At 32.0% G+C, this 23,547-nt stretch overlaps 1 long non-coding RNA gene across 3 annotated transcripts in view; it reads left to right on the top strand.

Annotated features, from left to right (window-relative positions):
* LOC146995566 (uncharacterized) overlaps positions 1 to 23,547 on the top strand; it is a 61,873-nt gene that overhangs the window by 6,769 nt on the left and 31,557 nt on the right. For all 3 annotated transcript variants that reach the window (XR_015043150.1, XR_015043151.1, XR_015043152.1), the window contains exon 3: positions 16,003 to 16,049. This is a non-coding gene — a long non-coding RNA (uncharacterized LOC146995566). The remainder of the gene's footprint in view (positions 1 to 16,002; positions 16,050 to 23,547) is intronic.

Genomic DNA, 23,547 nt, shown 5'->3' with positions numbered 1-23,547 from the left:
CCTCCCTCTTAGGCAGACAGCCCTTGTAGCTTTCCCATATTCAAATAACCTAACCTACCTTTATCATATTATTTAATAATGTGTTACTGCAGTTGGTTTATGTTTTAAAGTTTACAAAATATATTGTTTAAGCATCATTTAATGCATACGGTACAAGCTTAGCATAAAGAACATAACTCATATTTTTAAAACATTGTAGTAGATGATGAAATCAGGCTTGTGTAAATCGAATTCAAAACCATAATATTTTATTCCCCTTTAGGTGATTGGGTAGTGTTCAAAATGTTTTGTTTCTGCACTTTATATAATGTAGGATATAATGGCTGTACAAGCTGGATCCTAAGATCACTTCTGTAATTGTAAATGTAAGCAGGATCATTTAGTTTGAAATATTTGTATCTTCATTTTTTCATAAGTGACTGGCAGAGTCAGGATCAGTAATCTTAAGAGTGGGTTAAGTATGTAAATGATGATGCTTATCTTGTCTTAACCATAAATTAGAACTATCTTTTGGTCCACATCTTGACACAATAAGTCTGATATAATTCTTTTCAGTCTATATGTTGGTTAATGATGTTTTCAAACTTGTTTTTCTTAACAGTATTTAATTTAGCATACAAATTCTTGACTTGAACTTTTTAATACTTTTTTGAAGGATCTTGGGACTTAAATGGTTGTCCTGTTTCCCATGAATAATTCAGAACTCAAATCCGCTATTATGATGATGTGACTGAGTTTTGGTCTAAAGTTAATTTTATGCTTTTTAAGATATGACAAAAATTGCTACAGAAAATTCCAAGTTTGAGTCAAGTGACTACATGAGTAAGCAAAAGTGATTGATAAACATGTATGATTGTGTTGATGTCATGATTAATATGTGTTACTGGCTGCAGCAATTGTACTGATAGAGTAGAATTGGTTTGTCACAGTTAAATCATTATGCTGACATCGCACTGTGCGAGTGTTATTGGACTCTAGTACTGTACCTGTTGAAGCCATTGAGCACATGTGTTTGGTTTTTGTGTGTATTTTTATTTAAAACTATGCAGTAAGCATACTTAAGTCATTTTGGGAGGAAAAAAAAAAGTTCTTCCAAAGTGCAGATAAAGTGGAGAAAGGCAACTTAAAAATTTTCAGAAAATTGTGTATTGTCTTCTGTGTGCAATTTTGACTTTTCAGTTACTCGTGCAAGCCATGGTGACTGAAGGTGACATATGGAGTCTAATTAACATAAAAACTGCATTAAAAATAAAATCTACTTCAAAAGCAGTGCCCTCATTTTTCTATAAAAAATTATGGCAATTTTGTTACAAATGCAGGGTTTTCATTCTCATCATTTCTGGTGAAGCACTGATCTGTGTTTCGATCAGTGTTTGCCAATTCTGTCATAGGAAAAAAATTACATGCAGAAGGAGTAAAGCAACTGCTCTGGTTAAGTGCATAGTAGATTGTACAAGAAAGGAAGCTGAGCATCATTGCAAAACAAATGGCTTGCATTGTGGATGGAGTTCAGATTACAATATAGGTTACGGTATGAACAGCATAAAGGGAATTAGTTATAGCTTTCAGTAGAGAAATTCAGTCTTCTATACTTCTGTAAGGTTTTTTCCCTATTTCCTTCACATAGCTGCTCAAAATGTCTAAAAATAGCCTTAAATGTTAAATAGCTTTTAATTCATTTGTACACTCTAAAAAGTGACGCATCAATGTGGTATTATATGAATGGGGCGCAATTGTATATGCCCATACCTTATGATAACTTTTGGCAGCTAATGACTGACTAGTTGGAGCTCCAGCTCATTACTACAGAGCATCCGGATGGTATATAAAATAACAGGGCATTCTAATGCTAAGGCATAATTTCCATGCCAGTCTGTTCTGTCAACCCACATGGACTGTACCAATGCTTTGCAGATGGCTTCTCAAGCATTATGAGCAAATGTCACCATTTGAGAGAGGACCTGCAGTTGTATTAACAACAGCAAGATGGTCAAATAGCAGGGGTTGCTAGGAAATTGGGTCAGAGCGATGTTACCATTTTTGATGATGTTGTTAGGAACAGGCGAAGCATGGTTGTACGGAGCTTCAAAAAAGTAGCGGTTGACTGAGAGTAACAACAGAATGCGAGAACAGCCTGATTGTCCAATCGGTGCTTATGAATGATTCAACAAGTAACCAGAACATCAGAGTGACTGTTAATATAAAAACTTGGTAAATGGGGGCTGAAATCATGGCACTGACTGCCCCTCACTGTTCCACACCGTCAAGCATGTCTGCTGTGGTGGGAAGTGCATTTGGCCTGGGATCTCGCAGACTGAAATAGAATTATATTCAGTGATGAACCCCAATGACCAGTGAAGATGTTTCTGGAGATGCCCAGAACGGTGGTGGCATACTCACCTAATTGTTGTTCTCCACAGAGTCTATCAGCCAGAAGTTATGGTATGGTTATTTCATTTGTTAGCTGGACCTCGGTGGTTGTCATTACATGACATCCTTACAGCATCGAATACAAGATTCAGCACCCCATAGTGTTGCCATTCCTTTCACGTACCTCTGAACATATATTTCCATAGGATAATGCTCAACCTTGCACCTTTTTACTTATGGTAGTCTTTGTGTTTTTTCAACACTTCTATGGCAGGCATGGTTGCCAAATGTCTCTTTTCAATAGAGTATGTCTGGGCTCTGATGAGCAAGCATCTTGTACCATTGTAGATCAGAGTGATCTAACTTGAATATTGGAGCATGTATGGCAAACAATCTTGCAGGGGGACATTCACCAACGCATCAGTGCCCATCCGGGTAACAGCTTGGGTGCTACTTTGTTAGACGGTTGCACAGATTTTTGGCGATTTACGTTGGCGCATATGTTGGCACGATTTTTACAAACGTCAGCCATCTTGAAAAACGCTGTTTTCAAAGTATTCGAAACTTAAAAAAAAATAAATATCGTTAGAAGTAATAGATTAATTTTTTGTTGAAAATGCCGTTTTTTAAGATGGCAGGCAAGTGTAAATAAATACATTTACTATGAGTATAAAATACTAAAGTAAGGTTATTACTTTCGGTTTTGGTTTGGTTATTACTTTCATATAGCAAAGAAGAGAATAAAAACACTGCTATAAAACATTGTGCCAACGTTTAATTAGATTAAATTATTACTGAAATTGAATATCGAATTAAAAACCATCATCCAACATTTAAAAGAATTAGAATATTATTAAATTCAAATACTTTAAAATACCTTATATAAAAAAATATAAAAATATAAATGTATAGAATATAATTAACAGTAAAACATATGTGACAATAATTATCTCAGCAATTTTTAAAAATAGTGTATGAATTTTTTTAACAAAAATTGAAGTATACAATTATAAAATAAAAGAAAAATATGTACTTACATTTTTCTTGAATCATTTAATCTGTTGTTTATTGATAAGTATCACAAAAAAAAAATCGGAATCATAATTTAGATATCAATGAAAAAAATTTGGAAAATGTAATATCAAGGGCAGGAATAAAAAAATTAAAAAAAAAAAAAAAAAAAAAAAAAAATTATAAATAGATAAAGCAATTTAGAGCCAAATTAATGGATCATGAAGATGAAAAATAACAAAAAAATTTGAAAAAAAAATCCAATAATAGGTATTGTTTTTAAGATTTCGAAGATCCTTTAACCGCCCCTCCCTGAAGTACATGCCAATCTTCCCAGTCTATGTCTCTAATAATTTCAAGAAATTTAACATATGGATGCTCATTCAATGCAGAGCAAATTTTCCTAAACAAATACCAAGCTATGTATCCTTCAAAATCTCCTCGACGATTGTAAACCGGCAAAGAATTTTTGAAGTCACGCCATTGTCTTTCAACTGTGTTAGTATGAGCTCCGGTTTCAGGATCTACGAAATGGAGCGAATGGTTAACTTGCAAGTGATTAAAACCTTCTTTGCTCAAACGGTCATAAGCTTTCCAGCAGTCCGAAATAATCTGGGTTCCCGGTTTGATCCAATCCTTAATTAAAGCGAGAAGAGTATCCGCTGTTCTGTCTGGCACAGCAACTAAAAAACAGCGACCTGATTTGTGCTCTATTCCCCCAAAAACCCACTGCCCTTCAAACACGTGAAGAAGAAAGTCAAACACGTGAAGAAGATATTGCAATTGCTGTAATTGGATGTATTCATAAACATCATATTCCACTCGATAAACTTGTCTCAATTGCAACAGACAGGGCAAAAAGAATGACCGGCGTAAGAAATGTATTTGTTATTATTTTGAAAGGAAAAATCAGTAACAAGATCTTACTTACCCTCGTATCATTCATCAAAAAGTGCTTTGTGCGCAGACATTTCCAGAAGAAATTTGCAAAGTTATGGAATTCGTGATTATATTATTATGAACCCCATTATAACTAAAGTTTTTAATCATCACCAGTTAAGGAATTTTTAGTTGAAATAGAGAGCAAGTACTCAGATCTTCTGCTGAATAATAAAGTGCATTGGTTATCAAGAGGAAATGTTTTGAAACATTTTGCATCCTTATTAACAGAAATTAAAGCATTTCTCCTTGAAAACAGTGTTTATAATCTAGAACTAATGAATGATCAGTGGATCCAAAAATTTTATTTTATGGTAGACATTACATCTCATCTAAATCAGCTTAATGAAAAAAACTACAGAAGAAAGGAAACACAATTTTTCTGATGTTGTAAGAAGCTATTTCATTTACGATGGTAAGTATTTCATTTAAAAGCAAATTATCTCTTTTTGCTCAAGATTTTGAAACAGAAACTTTGATTCACTTTCCAAGCCTGTTGAAACATCCCCAAGAAAATAGATCTAATATTGACATTTGCTATTTCAAATTAACAGTTTTAGATACGAGAGAAGTTTTTCTCAGCAGGTTTCAGGAATTCAGAATTAGCAAAGCAACGTTAGCCTTTGTTTAAAAACCCCTTAATACTAGTGAAACAGAATTGAATTTTTCTGTTTAGTATTCACATTGGCAACTCTGAAATCAATTGCTGGATTAAAAAAAATATATATATATATATATATATATACGGAACTTGAAATTTGAACATCTCAGACACAGAAACATTGAGAAAAATAATGTGTGCTTAGTTCACAGCACGAGTAACCTGGAGAAGGAAGATATGCTGATTTTTAACATGTGGAATAATATTATTCCCGACACATATAATCAGCTTAAAAAACTAACGTTTGATGTTTTCCTTATTTGAGTCTACATATTCATACGAACAATCATTTTCAAACATGAACTTTTTGTCAAGAGTAAATCGAGAAGTCCTCTTATTCATGAAAACTTGGAATAATGCTTAAAATTAAAAACAACATACAAAATGCAAACTTTTCAAGGAGATGCAAGGCCATTGTTCACATTAGTGTTCTGTTAGTCATTATTGTGATTTAAGTTTTTTGCTATCTTACAATTCTCTTTTATCAATAAATAGTATCATTATTAAGTATAATATCAAATTTTATTCAACATACATATATAGTTTAACTAAGACTTAAAAACTGAAGTATTGAGTTAATTTTAGGGAGTGTTGTGGAGCGAAAAAAGATGTAATATTGAGAAAGGTACAAGATGATTTAGACATATACAGAGAATGAATGGAAGAAGATACACGAAACAAGAATACAAGTTAAGTATGGATGGGAGAGTTGGAAAAAAGTCGAAACTTAGCGAACGTACCTTAATCAGATCGAAAACGTTCTCACTAAAAGCCAGCATCTAATTAAGTGTATAACAGTATAAATATCTATGTAATTTAAGTTTAAAAAATATGGCTTTGTAAAGAGATTTCAGTGTTGAACTGTTGATAATTGACTCTGTTGACTAATGAGTTTGCCTTCACTGGCCAAAGGAACTGGTGAACTGAGACAACTTTGTGTGCCATCTCAAACCTTTCCTGCAGCATGCACTATGCCCTAAAAGGCTGAATTGCTATTATGCCCAAAAGTGTGTATACATGTAAAGGTTTGAAACACTTTTTTTATTACTGTTTTTGAAATTATTAACTTTGTGTTTCATGTTCAGTTTCAGCAGTTTTCTTAATGTTGATTAAAGAGTTACTGTTTATTACATTTGCTATTTCGTATTACTGCACTAGAGGTTATGATTCTGTGTACATTAATTAGCAGCATGTTTAAATTCTTGGTTAAAGGTCTTCAAGTTAGTTTAATAATTATTTATTGTGTACCTTTTTCATATTCATCTTAAATTTCAGAAGAAATTTACGTCCCAGTTTAGTGCTTTGAAGCAACATATATGTAAATATTGTATAGCATATTCCGTTATGTACTGACTATTGAAATGCATTTTTATTTCTTTTTTGCAGGACATTTTGCAGTTTGAACTCTATGTACTACTGAGGGGGGAGGGGAATTGATATCTAATCTGAAAATGAAGTATTTTTTCATAGGCAATGATTCAGTTTTTGACAATTGCATTCTAAATTAGAATTTTAAGCACATGTGTGAAAACAGGAAAGTGCTTTCCAGGATTTAATTTTTTAAAAAGTGGAATTTTTATTTTGAGAAATCATCTTAAATTTATTTAATAGAGATCATGGTAAATGATTCCAAAATTTTTTGTGTATATTTTACTTGTTCCCAGAACTTTCTGAGTTGTCCTGCTGCGGATAGTTTCTACATAACCACTAAACTTCTGTGATTCTGATTAATTCAGGCTCCAAAGAATGTGATGTTTGTGTCATTATTTGATTTTTAGGAAAGTGATTATTCTAAACCTCATGTTTATATAAAAATTAACTGTAGTTTGAAAATATGAGTCTTGGATGATAATATCAGTGGCTCTTTTAAATAGAAGCTACAACTTGCTTAAAAATATCTTGTGCAGTTAATGCCACTAAATACCTTTCAACATAAAAAATGTCTTCAGAATTATTTTTATTTCTTGCATTTGCTGCAACCGTGAAAGAAAAGAAAAATCTTATTATTAAATTTTGTTGCTGTTAAACATATCTGTAGTAGAAGATAAGCATGTTTTATTTATATTTTTTATGTATTGTTTTATATATTTAGAAGTATTAAATATGTATATGATGCACAATTTTGAAATCTACAAAATAAATTTTGTTGTATATAAAATTAAGTAAAATAACAGACAATAACATTGCAAAATTAAAAATTTACTCTAACAAACACTTAAAAAAAGTGAAAATAAAATGCATTAAAAATTTGAGTAATATTCTTAAAAGTATCTCTTCATATGGTATTAATAAATACAGTACAAAGTCTGAAATCCGGACTGGTCGGGACTTCAGCGATTCCAGATTTGGGATTTTTCTGGATAATAGATCATCAATTTAAATCTGGTAAGATGGCATGCAGAAATTATACAATTAAAATTCAATACAATTCTGTATCAATGATGGAGTGTGAATCCATTGGAAGGAAATGGGCCTGTTCAGGAACGTGCACGAACTCAGTTAATACACAATTTAATATGTTCCTTATAATGTAGATTTTTTGTGGCAACAGTGATGTTTTGTTATATACAGTCAAAAGCCGTTAATACAGACTCGTCGGGACTTCGGCGATTCCGGATTATAGATCATCAGTTTAAATCTGGTAGGATTGCATGCAGAAATTATAAAATTAAAAATATGAAACCGTAATTTATGAAATAAAGAAGAATTATGATCTAAAGGGTATTAAAATTTACAAAAGAAAGCTTAATATTCATTTGTTTACTTTATGAAACATTTCTTTCAATGCAAGTTGTTTAAGATGCTTCCACAAAAAATTCAAAAAGTTCCTTTTTATTTTTTCTTGTCTCATATATAGTGGACTTTCCAATGCCATATTCCTCGCATAATTTTGAGACGGATATGCCTTTATCCATATTTTGCAGAAATTCCACTTTTTGTTTAATGGACATGAAAACTTAGTTTCGCTATGGATATCCTTTGGCAACTCCAGAATTGGAAACACTTTTCGACTTAATTGAAAGTTCAAGCTTAGTTTTTATAAAATTGCCGTAATAAAAAGAGTCTGCAAAAAATAATAAGCTGGATCAAATTAGAAGAGCAGAGCGCAGCGCAGTCTGCTGCATTAATTGAAATGCCTTAGAATCAGTAAAGATAATTTTAGCCTAACTTAATAGCATCGATTATACATTATTGGCTGTGTATCACAATCTTGACGACGAAAGCCAAGCTGTTTCGCTAAATTTTGTCTTGCTCCTATAGAGTACTGAATTAAGCCTGAACTGTATTAGTTTAGTTATTTACTATTCTAATAATTTTGTGCATCTCCAAGTCAGATAATGGTGATTCAGTGGGTTTACTAATTTTAACACTTTTTCATTTTTAACAATATTTTAATTACTATATACAGAGCGTATTCTTAGGCCGCCGCCTTCAACATGAACAAACTTTATTCTCTTACAACTAAGCGAGCAACAGCGCCCTCTAGCCTTTTTCTTCAAATTACACAACACTCCCCACCTGAACTCGGTGGAGAGTTCATCTTTCAATAATAAATCCTAGAATATTCAATTAATATTTCGACAATAAATCCTGGAGAAATGGTTAAATATAACAAACATGCATACATAATTATAAGCACATAAAATTTTACAAAACATTAAATGATACCTATCAGCAAGGTCAGGAGAATCAAACCTAAAAATACAAAATACAAACATTAGTTAAGTTCCATATTATATAACAATTGTATAGGCTTTTTTTAAGGTACCAGTAGGTGTTTTAATTATGCAAGATCTTATTTTACCATCTCTGCCTGGCATTAATTCCAAAATTTTACCTATTGTCCAAAGATTTCTGGGATGTTTGTCGTCAGGAATCAAGACAATATCGTTGATTTTAAAGTGAGATGCGTTAGAGTGTGGAGGACAAATATTGGCAAATCTCAGATTAAAAAGATACTCTGATCTCCAATGCTTCCAAAAATGATTTAAAATATCTTGATGGTATTTATATCGTTTAATAATTGAATTTCTTGACCCAATCAAATTATTTGATGTTATTTTATTAGCAGGCAGAGATAGCAATCGTCTACCAACCAGAAAATGAGAGGGTGTTAGTGGAGAAGGTTCATTGGGATCGGTAAACACGTAGGTAATTGGTCTACAATTAATCATTGCCTCGATTTCAATGAGCACTGTTTCAAGCTCTTTCACAGTAAGGGATGATCGACCAATAATTTTTCGCAAGCTGGATTTTATGGTTCGTACCATACGCTCCCAAAACCCTCCCCACCATGGACCCCTCTCAATAATAAATTTCCAATTTATGCCTCTAGCAGAAAATAATTCTTTCACAGATGAGTCACTCAAAGTTTTAAAAATATGTTTTAGTTCTCTATCAGCTCTTTTAAAAGTCTTGGCATTATCGGAGTACACGATGGTACACAGTCCTCGGCGAGCTAAAAATCTTTGGAAAGCTAGCAAAAAACTTTCAGTGCTGAGATCAGTTACTATCTCTATATGTAAGGCACGAGTGACCTCACACGTTAACAACAGCATGTAAACTTTACCTTGCCTGTCTTTCGTAAAAAATGGACCGGCGAAGTCCAACCCGGTCACAGCAAATGGAGGCGACTCTTGGATTCTGTCTGGAGGAAGTGGAGCGATATCCTGTACCCCAGGACGAGCACTATATCGTTTGCATATCACACATTTGCTGATGATAGTCTTAACACGCTGTCTTCCCTTAATGATCCAATATTTGTCTCTGATCTGAGTTAGTGTCGAATTAACTCCAGCATGGAATACCCTTTCATGCGAGTCCGTGATGATCAACTCGGTAAACTTGCATTTTGAGGGTAATAGAATAGGATGTTTTAAATTCTCGTGACAGTCTGCAAATTGAATGCGACCTTTCAACTGAAGAATTCCCTCCTCATCAAGCCTTGGATTAAGGGAGTAGATGGAAGAATCGAGAATTGATTTTTTATCTGATAACTTAATTATTTCCGCTTGATACGATTCTCGTTGCGTAATTTTTACCCAATAATGTTCAGCTGCTTTAATCTCAAAAGCACTTAAAGGTCCATTCTCTGTAGACCTTTTCCGAAGTCTCCCAATAAATCTAAATACATAGGCAGTAATTCGAAGTAATTTTCCTAAAGAACTGAATTTTTCTATATGCAAAATTGGGGATTCATTGTTAATTACAGGTGCAGTCAAAATAATACTTTTAAGAAAAAGTATTATTTTGACTGTTTAACTATTTGACTGAATTAAAGTATCCAACGATTCTGAATTTGGTTTTAATTTCTTTTGTTTTGGAAAGTTTTCAGTAGGAAAACGTAACCAGTGTGGCCCATGCCACCACAGATCATTCTTAATTAGTGACTGAGCACTAATTCCTCGACTCAGTAAATCGGAAGGATTTTGTTTTCCTTCGCAGTGGTTCCACAATTTGTTGTTGCATATACTCTGTATTTCTGTAACACGATTGGCGATAAATGGTTTCCAATTATTTGGCGAACCTTTAATCCAAGTAATGGCGATTTCGGAATCACTCCAAAAATAAACATCCTCAATTAAATCACCAAACAATTTTTTCAAATATTTATACATTCAAGCAGCCACGAGTGCTCCCATTAACTCTAAACGAGGAAGCGTGATTGCTCTTAAAGGTGCAACTCTGCATTTCGACATGATAAAGGAAGTTTTAATTTTAGAATCACTCGTACAATATCTGAAATATGCGATGGCCCCATATGCTTTAGGACTAGCGTCCGAAAATAGGTGAAGGCTTATATTCATTGGATCGTCATCAAAGAAATTTCGCTGAATCGATATTTCAGTTAAATCATTAAGTTCCTCCCGCCAAATGTTGAATTTGTCCTTAATCTCTGCAGGAAGAACCTCATCCCAGTCAGAACCGGAACACCAGATTTCTTGCATAATAATTTTTGCCCGAATAACAAAGGGTGCAATAAATCCAAATGGATCGTATATTTGGGCGATACTTTGCAAAAGTTTCCTTTTTGTAGCAAAATCGTTTCCAGAAGAAAAGTCAATTAAATTTTTTAAATTTAACTTTATATTGTCTTCAATGGAATTCCAAATCATGCCTAAGAAATTCGATTCACTAGTTAATTTGTTATCTGATTCCTTAATCCCATTTAAGACCCATAAATCGTTTAATGCTTTAGAATTAGTTCTTAATTTTCTGAAATTCATCCCAGCATCCTTAAATATATTAACCGCATCTACAGATAACCGATATGCATCTTCAACCGTTCCTGCTCCAAAATATAGGTCATCGACATAGACAGAAGAATTTAACATTTGGAAACTGTCTGGCATTTTATCTTTATATTTTCGAATGTGATATTTTATAGTGGCGACCAAAATGAAAGGAGATATAGTCAAACCGAAAGCTACGCGACACATTTGCATAATCTTAAAGGAGTCATTATTTTCATTAAACCAAAGAAATTTTAGAAATTTTCTATCACCTTCAGCAATTCCTATCATCAAAAAGGCTTTTTCAACGTCTCCACAAAACGCTATCTTAAACTTACGAAAATTTAACATAATGTCTAGTATATTTGGATTTAGATTAGGTCCCGATTCAAGGCAGTCATTTAACGAATTCGTGTCCTCTGTCCTTGAGCTAGCATCGTACACAATTCTTACCTTAGTAGTTTCACTAGGTCGTATCACTGCTCGGTGAGGCATAAAATATCCCAAATTTGTATCATTATTTGGACATTCCTCCACAATTCCTTCTAATATCTGGTTCTCAATTATATTTTAATATTCCCGAAAAATCTCCGGAGTTTTACTTAGTTTATTGTGAAAGTTTGCGAATCGTTTCTTAGCTACCTCAAAATTATTTCCTAGATTATTCGGACTGTATTTCCAGATTAAATTTGCCTCATATCTTCCGTTTTTAAACTGCAAATTTCTTTCAAACTGGTCTGTTTCGCAGTCAATATCGGAATAATCATCAGAATCATTAATTCCCATATGTTCTAATTCCCAAAAACCTTTTAAATCTTTCAACACAACAGTGTTTGTCATTACCGCTAAATTTTCAGAACAATTTTTGTTTGTTTTATTTTTCTGGATTCCTGCGGCAACCCAACCAAACACAGAACTGACTGCGTACAACCCTTCAGATATTTTAATTCTTTCAGAATAAACTACATTCCAGAATTCATCCCCTCCAATTAATATCTCAACATCTATTATTTTTTCTTGCACAATCGGCGATCTGCAACCCCATATGCTCCATGAAGTCTGCAATTTGTTTACTAGGCACACTGATGGACGCCGAGGAAATAACATCCGAGATCAAACATTCAATTTTTATTTTATTATTTTGTTTCCAATTCTGAATTTCGATTTCAACGACCGGATAGGAATGATTCATTGCCTTCGTCGCACCAAATGAATAAACAGAAAGTCTTTCATAACGGATTGGAGTAAGTTTTAAATGGTCGGCCAATTTTTTCGTTATAAAGGATCTGTGACTGCCTTGATCAAGAATTAATCTAGTTAATTTTGATTTATACTTAGAACAAGCATAAACTGTACAAGTTTGTAATAATATTTCCCTAGAATTACAGTCATTATTATTATCACCTTGAGGAACAGAAGCAATCAATTTTAAGTTTTGAACTTTATTTCTTTCCTCAGAATTCAAAGTCAGAGATTCAGTTTCATTTTTGGAATAACCTTGTTCCAACTTTTTGTTTACAAGGGATTTATTAGTACAAATCGATTCATTGTGATACATACCGCCACATTTATTACATTTAGTTTTATTTCTGCACCTTTCTGATGTATGGAATTTTTTAAAACAAGAAAAGCAGCGGTTTTCGAATCTTAGTTTCTTTAATTTATCAGAAACACTCACTTCGCATTTAAATGACTCGTGCAAATTATCACAAAAGATGCATTTTTGGTTAACTGCAGTATGAAATGCAGCCGTGGGTGTATTTTTTATATATTTTCTAGTTTCATATTTTGATTGATAGACTCGCGGAGGCACAGGATTTTTCCTTTCGCTTAATACTAGATTTGAAACTTCCCTGCATTCTATTTCCGTTTTAATAAATTGTGTTAATTCCGAAACTTCAACTTTATCTTTCGATCCTCTTTGCCGATTAAATTCCAAAACTAAATTGTCCGGAATTAATTTTAATAATATTGGAATTAACAAATGTCCATATGAGCCAGAAGTTACTTCTAAAGTTTCCAAATTACGAATCGAAACTTCTAATTCGTCATATAATTTACGTAAAGCCTTTACGTTAGCAGAATTTTTAACAGCTTCTAAATTGAGAATTTTATTCATGAATGAATTAATGATCAGGTCTTTTCGACCATATCTGTCCTTTAGTAATGCTACACAACTATCATAATTACTTTCTGTTAACTCAAAGCCTGACACAACATTCGAAGCTTGTCCCGTTAAGAATGTTTTTAAGTATACAAATTTTTGTATTTTTGAAAGCGTTTCGTTTTTATGTATCGAATTTTCGAAACTATTCCAAAATTCATTCCATTGTTTGGGGTCTCCCCAAAATTTATCAATCATTAATTTTGGTAATTTCAGCGTACTACTCCCACTAGAACTGGAAATTACATGCAAAATTCCATTACCACTAGACTGGTTTAAATCAGAACTTTGGGGATTCCTCGCTGGCGGTACTGCGGTAACCGCACCTAGAAACTGCTTAATTTGACTACAAGCAATTATACATTTGCCATTGTATTCTTCGCTTATACTACAATCTTCTTCAATTAAGTTAACATCAATTAACTCTTGTATTTCATCATCAAGCGTTCTCAAATTATTTTTCTTTTCGGTTAATAATTCAAACAATTCTCGTAATTCTTTAATCAAATTTTCATCCCCTTCAATTTTTAATTTATCTTCAATCACTTTAATTAACCTACTAACAGACGATCTCAATGTGGAACGTTTACGTTTCAATCTATCTAACTTCTCTTCCATTTTATTTAATTTAAATACACCCACGACAGCAATAATAAATACTTACTAATGTACTACAAATAATCACTAAATAATTAATTTAAGATTTCCCTACCTTTATTTGGAATTCCATTGTCCCTTGAATATGAAATATCCATTGAAATCGAAACACTTGGATCGAACACCTAAAATCTTCACAAAGCCTTAATTCCTTACGCCGATGCACCATCTAATAATTTTGTGCATCTCCAAGTCAGATAATGGTGGTTCAGTGGGTTTACTAATTTTAACACTTTTTCATTTTTAACAATATTTTAATTACTATATACAGAGCGTATTCTTAGGCCGCCGCCTTCAACATGAACAAACTTTATTCTCTTACAACTAAGCGAGCAACAGCGCCCTCTAGCCTTTTTCTTCAAATTACACAACAACTATACCTATGTTTATTTCTTGCACATGCTTCAAAATAATCTGAGTCCTGAATAAATAAACTTCCACATATACTTAAGGCTTTATCTAGGGCCGGCACTCGATACCGCCGTTACGTGATTGTTTTTCCATAACAAGGTATTTTATTTAGTGCCTTAAGGGAAATTAAGAATTGGAATTTTCAAGTGAAAATCTCCATATTTTATTATGGAAGAAAAAATCAAATTCGCATGCGTAAAGCATTAAAAAAAAAAAAAAAAAATGTTTGTGGCTTTGGGGTCCAGATTTTAGATCATTCCGGATAATGGACGTCTGGATTTCGGACTTTGTACTGTATTTATTGTTCAACATAAGTAAAATTGAAAGGATTTCATCTGATTAATTTTCTGTAAAATTGTTTTTGGAATTGCTAAGTTAAAAATAGATGTGGAAACTCATTGAAGATCGTAACAAAATTTGGAAACCATAGTTACGGGTAATGTCTCCCTCCCCCCGCCAAAAAAGGATGTAAAATTTCAAAGTGCGGCCATTATATAAATTCATATGTGTCTTCAGAAATGTTTAATAAAAAACTAATATTTTTGAAGATATACCTAGAAATACTTCTACTTTTAAAGATGATCGTAAAAATTTTATAGGTTATAATTCAGATTTTTTTTCAAAAAATTTATAAAAATTGTTAAGAAATACAAATTTAAAAAATAAATCAGAAAAAGTGTGCAAATTTTATTTGGATTGAAACTAAATTTTGGATTGTGAAAGAAAGAATCAAGTAAATTTAATTTTAGAAAAATCAAGTAAATTTTATAAATATCTACCAAATTCAATTAACAGTGAGTAGCTAACATTTTAAGAGCTGATTTTTTAAAAAACTATGCATGATATTTTTACAAAATTTGGCATTTTGGCATAATTTGAGGTGTAGAATCGAAATATAGAAAAAAAATTGTATGTTTTTTCAGAAAAGTCTGATTTTGTGTTGAAGTTATACCTTTGTTAGAACAACTGTTAAGTCTTGTTTTTTAAATGTAAGAAAACTCAATCTGAATTTTGTCAATTGGCCCAGTAGATAAGGAGATATAGCTACCCCATTTTTCCCCTTTTGTGTGGTTTAAAATTTTAGTAGTTTAAAATAGTCCTTTAGATCTGAATATCTGGATGTTGCGAAAAGCGCAATATTGTGAATCCTTGTGTCCACTTCCTTGCATGAATGTTACTGATGTAACATTATTCTCTACACTTATCTACTCCTAACTGATTCATGATTACCAACTATATATATGTATGAAGGTAACCACCAAAATTTTAATCATGTTATTAAAATGATAGTTTAAATGTGCTAAATAAACCTTTTAATAAATTTCGGATTCTTGTTGAAGGAACATTCTTTAAAATAGTTAAATTATTTCTTAATTATTTTGTTTTTCATATAAAACTCTTTGAATAATCACATTTTTTATGACTTACAGCAATTTTTCACTTTCTTTCTAAGTAGCTAAGAATATTTAACGATTCCATGTTTAAATAACACCCATTCTTGTGGCATGTTTATGATTAATTCTTGCTATTAATTATAATTCCTTTTTTTCCTACAGTTACGAATGGCTTGAACTGAAAATGTAACTATCAAAGGAGCAGATTGGTAAGCATTTTAACTCTATATGCTTCCATTTTAATCATTTAACTTCACATCAAACTTTTTTTTCCTCCTTACTTATAATGAAACATTTCTGTACTATGATATCCTGTGCTTATCTTATTCCATTATGCTAATTATCATCAAATTGTATTAATTAAAACAACTATTAGATTCATATCATACCTGAATATTTTGCTAAATACTTGCATCTGTGTAGTGTGTTTCTTAAGGTAATACTGATTTATAATTTCTTCCTCGGAGAAAAGAAATTAGTAAGACATGCTTTCTCAAAAACTGTTTTTTAAGGCATTTATCCCCTTTTTATTCAAAGTAATTAATGTTTTTTTGTTTTCTAAATGTCATTAAATGTTTGATTTGTAGTCGGTTTCATGCTTTTGAGTTCCATTGGCTGTAAAACATGCATTAATTTTATTAAAACATTTTTCTGATTTTGGTATAATGAAAAAATTATGTAAAGCCATGTAAAATCCATGTAGTATTACATGCTCGAAGCTTAGCATTTTTTACCCGATTATTATCTTTTCAACATGATTTTCAGAACTCTTAATTTTAAGCTGTTTGAATTGCTTGTAGAGTTGTTTAGTACTTTAATTTTCCTGTTGGCCATTTTTCGTAAACAGAAACTTACCAAACGCATAAAATTTTTTACTTTGATTTCATGTAACCATGAGTAATCCTTGATGAGCCTAGTTTTGTTATTGAATATAATAAATTAACAACTGTTCCTCTTTCTTTCATTCTGTATTTTTAATGTATTTTTAGCTGGTTGTCCATACCTTTGGATATTGGACGTCCAGATTTCAAACGATGTATTGTAATACAAAAATATTTCAAATGATGCTAATATTTGGCACTTTTAAGTTTTTAAATCCAGTTTAGTATGTAAGTCCCTCTGTCCCTGTAGTTAAATTTAGGAAAATTTTTATACTCACAAAAAATAAATTGCTGCAAAAATTGAGCAATTTATTTCATTTTAAAATTGGAGATTTTTGGCATCATTTTTGGCTTGCCTTGGAGTATAAATTTAATTAAAATGATTCAACATGGATTTTTCCCTTCAATTGTAGTTCTATGAAGTCTTTTTGAGAATACTATATAATAAAAATTTTTCTTACTGAGTGAAGGAATGAAAAATTCAGTGGAAAGTACAAAATCTGGATGTCCGATACCCGGAGTGATCTAAAATCCAAATATTTCGATCACCAGCAACCTTCCCCTCTCTTCACTTTGTCATTTTTTATGCTTACAAATTTTATATTTTTTCATAATAATGCAGCAAAATTGACGAAGGTATTTCATTTTAAAATTTGAGATTTTTGGCAAAAAATCTCAAATTTTAAAATGAAATATTTTGAAATATTTAAAATGAAATATTCATGATTTTTGGCCTTAAAGTATAAATTTAATTAAAATGATTCAACATGGATTTTTCCCTTCAATTGTAATTCTGTGAGGTCTTTTTGAGAATACTATATAATAGGAAATTTTCTTACTGAGTGTAGGAATGAAAAATTCAGTAGAAAGTACAAAATCTTGATATCCGATACCCGGAATGATCTAAAATCCAAATATTTCGATCACCAGCAACCTTCCCCTCTCTTCACTTTGTCATTTTTTTATGCTTACAAATTTTATATTTTTCCATAATAAAATATGTGGAGAATCCTAATTTGTAATATCATTTTGGCACTGATGCCAACCTGGCGAATAATTGTTTTTTGCTTCCATCACTGAATGAAAGTATCAACACACTGCAACTTGAGAAGTGAGGCAGTGAAGTCTAAACAATTTTTTTTTTTTTTTTAATATATTAGAAACTGAATACCAAAGAACATGGGTAACCTTTTTATATTCACTCCGCTGTGAAGTACTGAGTCCATTGATGAGAAATTTAACAGAAATTTCTTTCCATATGCAATGATATTTATATGCTGAAAGATTTCATTTACTGCTACTTGAATTGAGAATTATTCACTGGTTATTCAGGTAAGACCAGGAACAATGCGAGCTGGTGTAGTCGCTCTGGGCAGCAGAATATAGGAGAGGCAAAATTTTTAGAGTTTAGAGAAGCACAAAGCAACAAAATTAAGGAATGGCAAACATTTTACGGGGGGGGGGGCAAAATTTTCAGAATTTAGACAGAAGCTTGGCAGTGGAATTTCAGACCCACAGAGACTGCATTGAGCCACAAAATGTCTAGCACTGGCCCTGGATAAGCCTCAGCAGAGTTCGTACGGTCCTTAAAGAGTCCTTAGATTTTTTTGGAATCTATTCCTGGTCCTTAAAAGTTATTGATTTCGACCAAATTCGGTAGGAAGTCCTTAATTTGAATTCCTCGCATTCATATTCATATTCATATTCATATGCCAAGCCCTTATGAATTCGCATTCATAAGGGCTTGGCAGTCGGTAATAATTGTAAATTTTATGCTAATTAAGAACTGTTTTAACCTATCTAACATCCATACGATTGCTATTAACTCCAATTTGCTGGAATGGTACTTCTTCTCTGCTTTTGTTGTTTTCTTGTTAATGCAACAAAACAAGATTGCCATTTTCCATCTTCACCATGTTGCATACTTCGGCACAAATCGTCTGAAAAATCCAGTTAGACCCGAGAACCTTCGCACTTCGTGTATATTCTTTGGTTCTGGAAATTATGTTATGGCTTTTATTTTTCAACAGTCTGGTCTTACACCACCTTCGTTTTGTAATAAAACCCAAAAAATCAACTACTCACAAATTCGCATGTTAATAATTTCAAGATTAAATTTGCCCATCTTAGGCATTCTAGTACCTCTTGTAATTTGAAAATCATCTCTTCCCAAGATTTTGCAGGAATAAGTATATCATCTACATAACGTAACACCTTAGTATTCAACAAGGGGCCTAGGACATGCGACTTTTGATGCTGAAACTGAGCAGGAGCATTTGCAAACCCAAATGTCATTCTTTCGGACTGTCCTGTTTCATCAGGAGTACTGAGCGTTGTCTTCAATGTCTTCTTCTAAACAGTATTTGCAAATAGCCATGGATTAAATCCACAGTAGTGTAAATTTTACATCCTCCTAAACACTCTAAACTATCAAATATTCGAGGGAAAGGGAACTTATCTTTTATTGTCTAATTGTAAAGTCTGCAGTAATCAATCACCACTCAATGTTGTCCGGTTGTTTCTTTACTAGTAACGCTGGATAAGGGGATCTAGTTTCGGAAACTATCCCATTATCTTTCCATTTAGCAATTTCTTTTATCACATTATGTTCAGCTGTATTTGCTTTGTAGGGGCGAGAAGCTACAGGCTTCCTTCCGTCCGTTTCCTTGATGTCCATTTTTATTACATCCATGCATCCTAATTCATTTAAATTAAGAGCAAAGCAATCTCTAAATTCATTTAATAACTTCAAGATATCAGTTCTTTCATCAGCAAATTTTATATCAGCTATCTTAATTGGTTGAATATTTTGAGAAATAGAATATACATGGTTTTGTTCATCATCTTTGTTTATACTAGGCATATCTATTTCCTTTAATTCCCAATCTTCTGTTATATCTATTACCCTGGTTTCCTTTTAATCTGCAATTGTGTCCTGTGTTCATAACTGGGAATATTTACCCTACCAATTAGTAACTTCCTTTACTGAATCCGGACTTCCATGTGTGTTTTGAAATAATATCAGTTCATGATTTATATATGGGGTTACAGCATGCACAAAGTTTATCCTGTTACTTCCATTGGTTTCTTAGCATATAACATTCATAGCATTGGTTTCTTAATGTGTTCACACTCCATTTCGTTTTTCAGTTGCACAAATGGAATTTTATTAGGGTATCGTATGTTAGACATATCACTTTATTGTGACATAAGCCAACCCTTATGTTAAAATAATGACATAAATGTTGGCTGCATGGCATGTATCGGGAGAGATATTTATAAATTAAAATATCTCTTCTGATACATGTCATGCAGCTGTGTCTGATCATTTAGGATAAACAAATTTGGGGTTGTTTTGATTTTTGTTGATAAACCTGAGCTTTAACACGAGGTCACTGCAGATGTGGGATATACATTCTCGATTCCAAATATTTTTTTTTTCCCTTTCCGTTTGTATCGGCAATCGTAATTTCGAAGACGGAAGTCTTCATTAGAATAGTACTGCATCCCGTATCTATAAAACATTCAATAGACTACTTTGATCTTTTCTTTTATCATTCATAAATTCTTTGCGACTCTTTGTGTGGCCCTCAGGGTTTCTACAATCCTTAAGAGTCCTTAGATTTTTGGAATCAATTTTTGGTTCTTAAAAGTCCTTAATTATGGCCAAAATTAGCAGAAGGTCATTAATTTTAATCATCTGAAATTTCTCTCTGTTTTTACGACTGCCATTTTGAAATTAGCATTTTGGAGGAATGTTTTTGGCGATTCACTGCTGTATATATGGTTATCTTTTGAATGCGTTCATGAGTTACAATTTGTTTCTATTTCTAATATAAATGATGGGATACTCGAGTTTCTAAGCAAGAAGTGAAATATAAGCATTTCGAAATTCATTTTTTCTAATAAAGAGCTCTTAAACAACTTTTCACTTTTGGAAATGTGAATTCTTTTATAAAACGGTTCTAAATTTGGCGACTTTTCAACATTTTGGCGATTTTAAGCTTAGTTTCTATAGAAACTTTTTAATTCCGAGATTTGAGGCTTTTTCGACGTTTTTTTTAAAGCATTGATAAATTTCAATAAAATGATGGTAATATATTGAAATATTTAAAAAATAACATTAAAATAAAACATTTTTATTTTTTGGTGTCATATTATAAAGTTTCATTTTGGCAACTTATACAATATTTTGAATCTGAAAAATAAACTAGGTATAATGCTATAAAGCACAATTTACGAAACAGCTCTTAGCAAAAGCAAAATTAGTTATGTAATTAATTAAACATGTCTTGTTTTTAATTTTTTCTTAGTAAGAGTTTTTCCCATGTAATTGTCTCAGAATATTCAAAATTCTCAGAATGTGCATCAGTTTTCTCTATAAAATTAATTTTATACTTCTTCCCTCCTCCTTTTTTTTTTTTTTTTCCCCCCCAAAAAAAAATTATTTCTGATTTTTTGCTGTTACAGAAATGGTAGGGATAATTTTTTTTAGCGTTTTAGACATTGCAGTTTAGAAGGATTTGAAGGCAAGATTTATAGACCCACGATTCTAGAAGATTTAAAAAATGTCTCCATGGTATCAACACGTAATGGATGTATTTTACAGAAAGTTTGCAATGAGTTTCTTACTTTTTAGAGAACATCTGGAAGAACAACAACAACAAAAAAATATATAATATCTGAATGTTTTACTTCTGATATTAGAATCTTAACATGTTTATCTTCTCTTTATTTTCTCTACTTTTCACTAGACACAAGCATGTAAAATATCAAAAATGCTTCTAATCTTTTCACATGGGCAGGCATTATAGAAAGGGATTTTTTTATTCATAAAGAAATTGAAAACTTGCAATTTAAAAGATTAATCTAATATGTCTTAATATACCATACACATAGGCAATAAAATTGCAACCATTTGCTCTCGTAATTTTGTGTTTGTTATGTTTCCTTTTTTAACCTTTTTTGTTACTCGGGTCTCGGGCTTTGGTTTCTCGGTTGTTTAAATATTAAGTCTTTTCAGGTAAATTTTGAATTGTGGTTTTCCTTGTGTAAATTTTGAGCATGGCCGGCTCGGTGGCTTCTCGTTTTTGTGTTGGACAAGCCTGTCCCGTTTTGGCCATGTGGCCGATTTAAATCGGCTAGGGGGGCCGGGGCTGCGCCCATGCAAAATACAAAATACACATAGGCATTTTCCCACTTGATGCAATCTCTTTGGATATATATTCTGTTGCCTAGTGCCTTTCTAAATGCTTCCAATGCCAGCTCTAAATTCTAAAAGTTTTGCCATTTCTAGATTTTGTTGTTTGGTGTGTCATTTAATTCTAAAAATTCTGCTACATCAGCTCTGTAACTGGCCTTTACCATATATATTTCACATTTCTTCTGAGTATTCACGTTACTAAAGAAATAAAATTAGCCACTTTTTCTGTACATTCTAAATGCATTTAGTGTTTTTTAGAATAACAGAAATCCTTAATTAAATCCAAAAATTCTAAAATGAAAAGGAAACGTGTTGAAGAAAGAAATTGAATACATAAAGAAAATTATTCTTCAAAGATACGTGCAGTTATTATTATGTAAATTACCCAATTATTTATGATTTCAGCCTTTACTATAATTTTCCATTTCTATTTCATTATATGGTAGAGTTACTGAGCCAGATTAAATTAAATTGTATAATCTTTGACCACTAATCCACATTTTTAGTTTGAATTTGACTGTTCTTGTTTAATTACGTCATTGTGATTGACTTTGTTAGCATCAGAACATGCCTTTATGTTTGTTCGAAGTTCTTTTTAAATAAGAGGCTTATTTAAACCTTTGTCTGATATTGTAGTTACTTTCAGACATAGTGATAATTTGCTTCACATCTATCGGGGTTTGGGACTATTTAACTTTTACCAAATCAAGTAAACTCTCATAGGTACATGATGGAGTGGTTGACAAGTTAGGAGATAAAGCACGCAGAAACTAGTGAGAGCATTGGTTTGCATATTGAGGCAAATCTTTAATTATTGTTAGAAAAGATGCTTAAAGAGAAGGAAATCGATATAAATTAGCCAAAATGTTTTTGAGAAGTCTTCAAATTAAAATGACGGATAAATATTAAGTGTTATTGTTACAAAACATAAGTGTTTTGTAGCTTTTAATGTGTAATTATTCTAATATCATTTAAGAATCAGTGTCATAAATTACATGTATTTTAAACTGTGAAATTTTATTAGATTTTGATTTTAATAGGGCTTTTTTAACAAATATTGTTAAAAAATAATAATAGTGGCCATGTAAATCCATAATGACTAAGGTTACCTATTTACCTAATTTAATTATTTATAACTAACTGCTTACCCTTAAAAATTATCTCTACATATTAAAGCGAATTATTTCCTTTCATTAATATTCACTGTGGTTACAAGATAAAACACAGAAATGCATAAATTCAAGTAAAACTTATTCTTTGCATCTAGTAAGACTTAAAATAATACAAAATAAGTTATTACCTCTGGTGCTTGAATGGCTTATTGGAACCTGAAAGTATATTAACTGTGTTACAATCCCTGGAATTCTGCACAAAGCTATGACACTAACTGCATCAAACAGAGTCTAAATAACTTTCAACACTTGCTAACCGTGCCTACACCAGGTCTTTCGAGTTTGTTCTAATTAGCAGGTCTCTCTTTAGACAAGCAGTAGCGGTGATAACATTCAGTCTTTTGTTATGAATCATGCTGATTATGATCTTTCTTCTCATTTTAACTTATGCCGTTTGACATAAAATCTACCTGCTATTTACTAAACCTCTAGACCAGCAGTTCTCAACCTT

The sequence above is a fragment of the Stegodyphus dumicola genome, chromosome 9 (assembly GCF_044657685.1).
Source record: "Stegodyphus dumicola isolate Sdum_Otavi_A_Nest chromosome 9, ASM4465768v1".
Lineage (NCBI taxonomy): Eukaryota > Metazoa > Arthropoda > Arachnida > Araneae > Eresidae > Stegodyphus > Stegodyphus dumicola.
The sequence above is the reverse complement of the archived record's forward strand: the minus strand, read 5'-3'. Positions and strand labels throughout refer to the sequence as shown.